This window comes from Arachis ipaensis, chromosome B09 (genome assembly GCF_000816755.2).
Source record: "Arachis ipaensis cultivar K30076 chromosome B09, Araip1.1, whole genome shotgun sequence".
NCBI classification, from domain to species: Eukaryota; Viridiplantae; Streptophyta; class Magnoliopsida; order Fabales; family Fabaceae; genus Arachis; species Arachis ipaensis.
In genome coordinates, this window is record NC_029793.2 from 138674757 (window position 1) to 138681807 (window position 7051).

Sequence of the window (7051 nt, forward strand, 5' to 3'; positions counted from 1 at the left end):
AAAAACTCGATCTAAAACTACTGAATGAATGTGTGTGTTGTTTTTGCATATTCTCTGACTCTAGTCTGCTGTTCCGGGCCGAAAACTGGGCCGAAATAAGGTCCAAAATCGCCCCCATCGAATTCTGCAGATTATGCAGATCGCACATGTCACGCGATCGCGTCGTCTATGCGATCGCGTCGTCTATGCGAGCGCGTCGCTTGCGCTTTTTCCTCTCCACGCGTTCGCGTCGTCCACGCTACCGCGTCGCTTGCGCTTTCCAATCCGCGCGGGAACCCTCAGTGATAATGTATGTACGCTCTAATCTCTAGTGTATAGAGTAATCACTCAATTCTTTTCTAGTCATGTTTTCTCACTTTTGTTTTTCTCTTAACCAATCAACAACAGTTAATATACCAATGCAAACATCATGAGGTCTTTTCAGGGTTGTAATGGGGCCAAGGTGCAGGTAAGGATATACATATGGCTAAGTGAGCTTTATAAATTGAATCTTTAATTAACCTAAGCTCTCACCTAATATACATATATTCTATATACTTTTAAATTCATGCTTAGCTACCCATAATTTCCTTTTTCAACCCATACTCATGTTTCAACTTTGTATTTTAATTCTATCATATGTGCATTGATCTTTGAATTCTGAATTTAACATTGGGGTAATTCCTTGAGTTCGACCAGAAAAATTCGAAATAAACTTTCGCAGATAATTCACTTTTTCCAGAAAATATTGCACTTCTTTTTTCGATTTAGGCACAGACAATGCCAATATTGCATTAGCCTTGCTCTTATCGATTGCAATTCCTTTTTTATGAACAACAAAACCTAGGAAATTCTCAGCCGATATACCAAAGGCACATTTTAAAGGATTCGTCTTTAATCCCTTCTTCCTCATGGTGACAAATACTTTTCTTAAGTGATCAATGTATTGATTCAATGAAATCGATTTGACCATAACATCATCGATATACACTTCCATAAATCTCCCAATATACTCATGGAATATATCATTCATTGTTCGCTGGTACGTCGCACCAGCATTTTTCAAACCGAAAGGCATAACCACCCACTCATAAGTGCCTAATGCCCCAGGATAACAGAAAGCAGTTTTAGACACATCATCTCCTGCAATGAAGATTTGGTAATATCCTGAATAACCGTCCATAAAACTTAAAATTTCATTTCCCGCTGCAGAATCGATTAACATATCTGCAATTGGCATAAAATACTCATCCTTTGGGGTAGCATTATTCAAGTCTCTAAAATCAATGCACACCCTTAATTTTCTATTTTTCTTCATCACGGGAAAAATGTTCGAAACCCATTCAACATAACGTGCGGTTCAAATAAACTTAGTTTTAATCAACCGTTCAATTTCTTCTTTAATCTTTAGATTGATTTCTGGAGCAAAACGTTGAGGAGTTTGCTTCACAGGTCGAGCATTTGGTTTCAATGCTAATCAATGCTCTACGAGAGAACGATCGAGACCAGGCATCTCATGATAATCCCAAGCAAAATAATCTTTAAATTCATGTAAAAGATGGAAAAGTTCAGTTCGAAAAGGATCCGCAAGATTCTTGCAGATATAAATAATTCGAACATCATCAAAATATCCTAGATTAATTTCTTCTAAAGGATCTTGGGATTCAAACCCCATGAAATGATTCTCATCTTTTACTAAGTAGTTTTCAAAACCCAAAGGTTCTAAATCATAGATGCAATCAAAAGAGAAATCAACAGATTCATTGTAAACAGAACGGACTTGATCACTTGCATTGCTGGATTAACATCAACTTTATTTTCAACACAATGAACTTCTGCTATTAAATCGGCTGTTCGACTAATAGTATCATTCACATTACATAATGAAGAAAAACTTAAACCATGACTAAATTTGATTGAAGACATCGAATTGTAACTACTACAAGCAGACAACACATTCCTAACTGATTCAACTTCATCAGAAGAATCAATTTTATTCTCTATTGAAGGGAAATTACTTATATAATTATTTAAAATTAACAGGTAATTTGAGACGTCTTGAGCATGCCCCATCGAATACCTTTTCGAATCCATTCAAGATGAACAATCCCAACCAGTTGGTATCACATTTAGATGTGGATGGCGCAACTTTACTGTTAAACCGTCTGAAGACAAGTAGCAGTCTTCGCAGTTATAAGAATTCAATGCCCTGTCAACATTTAAAGGCTTCAGTTTTGAGCTATACACCCTAAAATCAACATGCAGCTATTCGACATATAGATTCGAATCTACCTTAACAACTTCAGGCTTGCCATCCTTTGTCCAAAGGAGGACACTTTGATGCACAGTAGATGGTACATCCCCAACTCTATAAATCCAATCTCGACTCAGTAAAGCATTGTAACTTGCTTTCGATGGAACCACCACAAACACAGTGTTTCGCTCAGATGGCCCCACTTTCACCCCCAAAGTAACCAAACCTTTTGCAGGAGTAGAAGAGCCACTAAAGCCTGTTACAGCAACATTGGTGGGAACCAAGTCATCAGGATGCTTACCAACCTTCATCAACATCCTTTCTGGCAATAGACTAATTGCTGCTCCACCATCAATCAAAACTCTATTCACTTTAATCCCACTCAAAGTAGTAGTAATATGAAGTGGGCGGAGATGAGACTTTTGCTTTTCAGTGGGCCTCAGAAAATACCCTGGTTCATCCTTATATCGGATAAAAGAAAAGGCTTCTTCAACATCCATGTCATAATTTTCTTCAGGATCGCCTTCATACTCGCCCAAATACTCAGTTGGAATAATCAAAATAGTTCCAACCATCTCATCATCTCCTTCCTCGAAGTATTCTTCATCCAAATTGGCCTCTTTGCCTTTATCAGTTCCTGGAGAATGAGCTATTGCCTTACCTTTCTCCAACTTTGCAGGAGACAAAATTCCCTTTGAACATGTCTCTCCATCAGAAGGAAAGACTATTCGGGAATGCACCGAAGGTGTTGCCCCCTTACCTTTGTCAGACTGAGGCTTCTTATTCTGATTTAGATTCCTTCTTCCTCTACCCCTTGGGTATTCTCTGGCCCGACCACGTTGATATGGATACTGATTTCGAGGAGGCCCTCGATGTCCCCATTGTGGATTTCATCGATAATGAGCATCTCGATTCTGGAATTCATGACAATTCCACCACTGGACACCTATAGCCTGAGAACAGCTCAACGGTGCAACCACATTTCGCTGAGGGGCCTTAGAACTTTTCCCCTCTATACGCCGAATTGGTTGCCTCTGACGAGCTTGCTCCTCTCTATAAGCTAACTCCTTCTTCATCCTTTCTTTTTTGAAGATTGCTGTAGTTTTAGCATCGAATACAGCATTACACCGTGGACACATCACGATCTTTGATCTTTTGCTGCACCAAGAAATCTAGCAAACCATCTCCTACTCGAGGATATACTGATCGAACTTGTGACTCGAAATCATATAGAGCCACGTCAAAATCATATGACATTCCGACCATATTTACTCTAAAGTATAGTTCAACAAAACCAGCTTCCGCGTCGAAAGGATCAACATCAACTTTCATTTCCTTTTTTCCATCATCAAATTTCAGACGTCCTTCCATGATGGCTTCCTGAATTAGGTCTCTGAAACGAACACAACTATTAGTCGAATGACTAGTTGCTTGGTGAAATTTACAATAAGGTTTTCCTTTTAAATCTTTCACCGAAAGTAAAGTTCTACCCCCAGGCAGAATTAATTGTTTATCTTTAAGCAACACATCGAAAATCTGATCAGATTTTGAAATATCAAAAATATATTTTTCCCACTTTTTAGTTTTGAATCATTCGACTTTTTATTACTAGGAAGCTTTTTGAGTAAGGAATAAACATATGGAAGACCCTTCTTAAGTTCGGTCAAATCGACTTCTGCCTCGAGATCGAACTCCTCCTTAGAGGACTCCATGGTTACATAAGCAACATTCTCCTTTCGAGTAAAAGGTTTACTCTTTAACTTTTGTTCCTTCCTATATTTCTCTTTTTCTTTTTTTCATAAGCTCGACTTGACGAACCCTTTCAGCCAAATGGGCTAAATCAGGAATATGCACATTAAGCAATTTTCGACGCATATAAAATCCTAATCCCATAACTGCTATTTTCACAACTTCACTCTTAGGTAATGACACATAGCATCTACTTCTAGCATTCTTAAAACGTATCATATAGTCATCAATGGTTTCACCATCTTCACGTTTCAAAGTAACTAGGTCAGTAATTGTCACATTCAATTCCCCTCGATAAAATTGAGCGTGAAAAGCAGTTTTCAACTGATTCTATGTCGTTATCAAATTTGGTCTAAGATTCGAAAACCAAGTAAACGCATTCTTCGTTAATGAAGAAGGAAAAAAACTTCATTTTCAAATTCTCATCATTGGCTAGATTCCCAATCTCGACCAAATATAGAGCAACATGTTCAGTGGTTGACTCTCCAACTTTCCCTGCAAATTTTGTGATTATTTTTGGATTCTTCACTCCTCTTGGCACTTCAGCCATTTGAACAACTTGAAGAAAAGCAGACACAAAATGGGGTCGGTTCATAAAACCAACATTCAAACCAACTCGATTGAGCACTTCTTCCACAATTCTTGTGACTTGATAACGTTCACCACCATGATTAGCATGTAATCTGGCTAGAACATCATCTGCATTCTGGCCACGGAGAATTATCTGAGGATTATCTCTATTTAAAATGTTGTTTTCATTTTGAAATATATTTTTCAAACCCTTCATTATTCCCTCTGGCCTCATGCCTTTCTCCTTCATCATAATCAACGATTCAAGCAATCCGTTCGACTTGTCTGGCAAGGTGTTCAAATTTCGATTCGTGATCAGCCATCATGGAATTTAGAATTGTGGTCATTTGTTGAGTCAATAAGTTGACTAAATCATGATGACTTTCCTCTACATGTTGTCGAAATACCGCCATGGAATTAGAGGCATTCGACGTAGAGCCCACATTGAAATCACGAGAAAACTCAGAATACTGCTGTGGGTTTTGAGAATTATTTACTCTATTTACACTCCTGAAATGAACATGAGGAGCAAAACCACTCACTGGTGGAGTATAACCGGGAGGAAGACCATAAGGAGGCCAACTTGTAGTTATTGGAGGCTGGACTGGTGGTAAAGTACCACGTGGACGAATATTATGTCCAGTATTTTCAGTTTGAACACTAGTAACCACTATACTTTCACTTACACCCAAACCTTCCGAACGTGAAGTAACGTCCGAAGTTTGCACAGTTACCGGTATGCTATCATTGGTGGACGAACCACCATTCACATTTGACAATTCATCAGCCATGTGAATAATCTTTCCACTTCTCAATTGCATATACCAAATGACACCAAAATATTAATCTTTTGACACACTTCAATTGAAAACTGTCCCACTGGGCGTGCCAATTTGTTTTGTCGATTTTTAGCAAATCGATAGTGGTTCGATTCTAATGGTCTGGGAGTGAAACCTACTCCTCTTTTGCAGGTACTAGTTCTATAAGTGCATCAAAGGTTTTCGAATTAGACAAGTATTAAAACGGAAAATCAATTCGAAAAAAAATGCCAAAAAGATAAAAGAAGTGTAAAATAACAGATTCGAAAAGTAAATTGACTGAAATCAAAATGTTTTGCATTGAATTTAAACAAAGCAGTAAAATGCCTTCGACTGAATCAAAGGACTTTTGACATAGAAATAAAGATGCTGAAATGTAAATTGGACAAAGAAATTAATATTGCTTGAAAGATAAATTAGACAGGAAAAGTAAAGTTTTATAGAAAGAGTAAATGAAAATTTAAAGACAATGGAAGGAACCCTACAGAAATCGACTCGAATGCAGACTCAGAAATTCGCTGTGGATGTGAGTGTGCTTGAGTTTCCAACCCTCATTTCCTAGAACTTGCTAGTATTTATAATCTACTTTCTATAACCAACCACTAATTGCATGGTGCTGCCTTGTATGCGCATTCCTTGGTAACTATTCCCGTTCTTTTGCTAATGAACGTTACCAATAAATTTCCAAATCAGAGAAAAGCCTTCAACTTTTTTCTTTATGTAACTGCTCGATTCCCCATTTTGAAAGCGCCATTCGATCCTCTATTCGAATTATCTTTCCGATTCACCAAGGTATCAAAATCAAGTACACGTCAAATAACTTCCATTTAACACTGGTACACGTGTTTTTGATCTCTGCTCCCTTCTTAACATCTCTTCAACATTTCGAATTAGCTTATTCTTTCGAAAGTATATCTCGACCAACAAGAAATATATATTAAACATCAGTTCACTAATTAAAAAGCAGTGTATGTGAAGAGTGGTATCAAAGGTACATCAATCAACATGCATAGCATTATTTTTCAACAAGGAAAAATTTTAAGAGTTTGTTCTTTCGGCAGCAATTTGTTAATTAAATATAGAAAAGCTAACAAATTGATGGGACCAAAATGAAAACGTAAGTGACATTTCAAAAGAGAGGTGAATAAAGTTGTGGTATCATCATCAGGTAATTATCGATTTAATTATGGGCATATATTTTTTTTTTTTTTTTAACATAGAGAACAAACATGATTAGTGGAAGCTCACTCGAAGATTCCCTAATAATCTTCAAATCTGAGAGACCATGTTACATATTCAGAATATCTTTGATCAGCCACTAGACATTAGCCTCATAAGCTAGCTATTGTTATTATGATTGCTAGCTACGAGGTTTAGATGTTTAATTATTTTAAGTTATTAGTAACGGAATCAAATATTTTTGTTAGTAATGTAATGCATAATTTAATTATGTAAAATATTTTTAAGCTAATCATACGTACAAAGGGTTGTCACCAAAAAATACGTACAAAGGGTTAATAATATCGAATTAATCCTTAAAAAATTATTGGTCATTTTTTAAATTTATTCTTAAAAAATTTTATCAATGAAATTAGTTTTTTAAATATTATAAATTAATGATTTTTTATCATTAAATTAATAATTTTCGTCAACAATTGATGATATAAAATGTTAATTAATA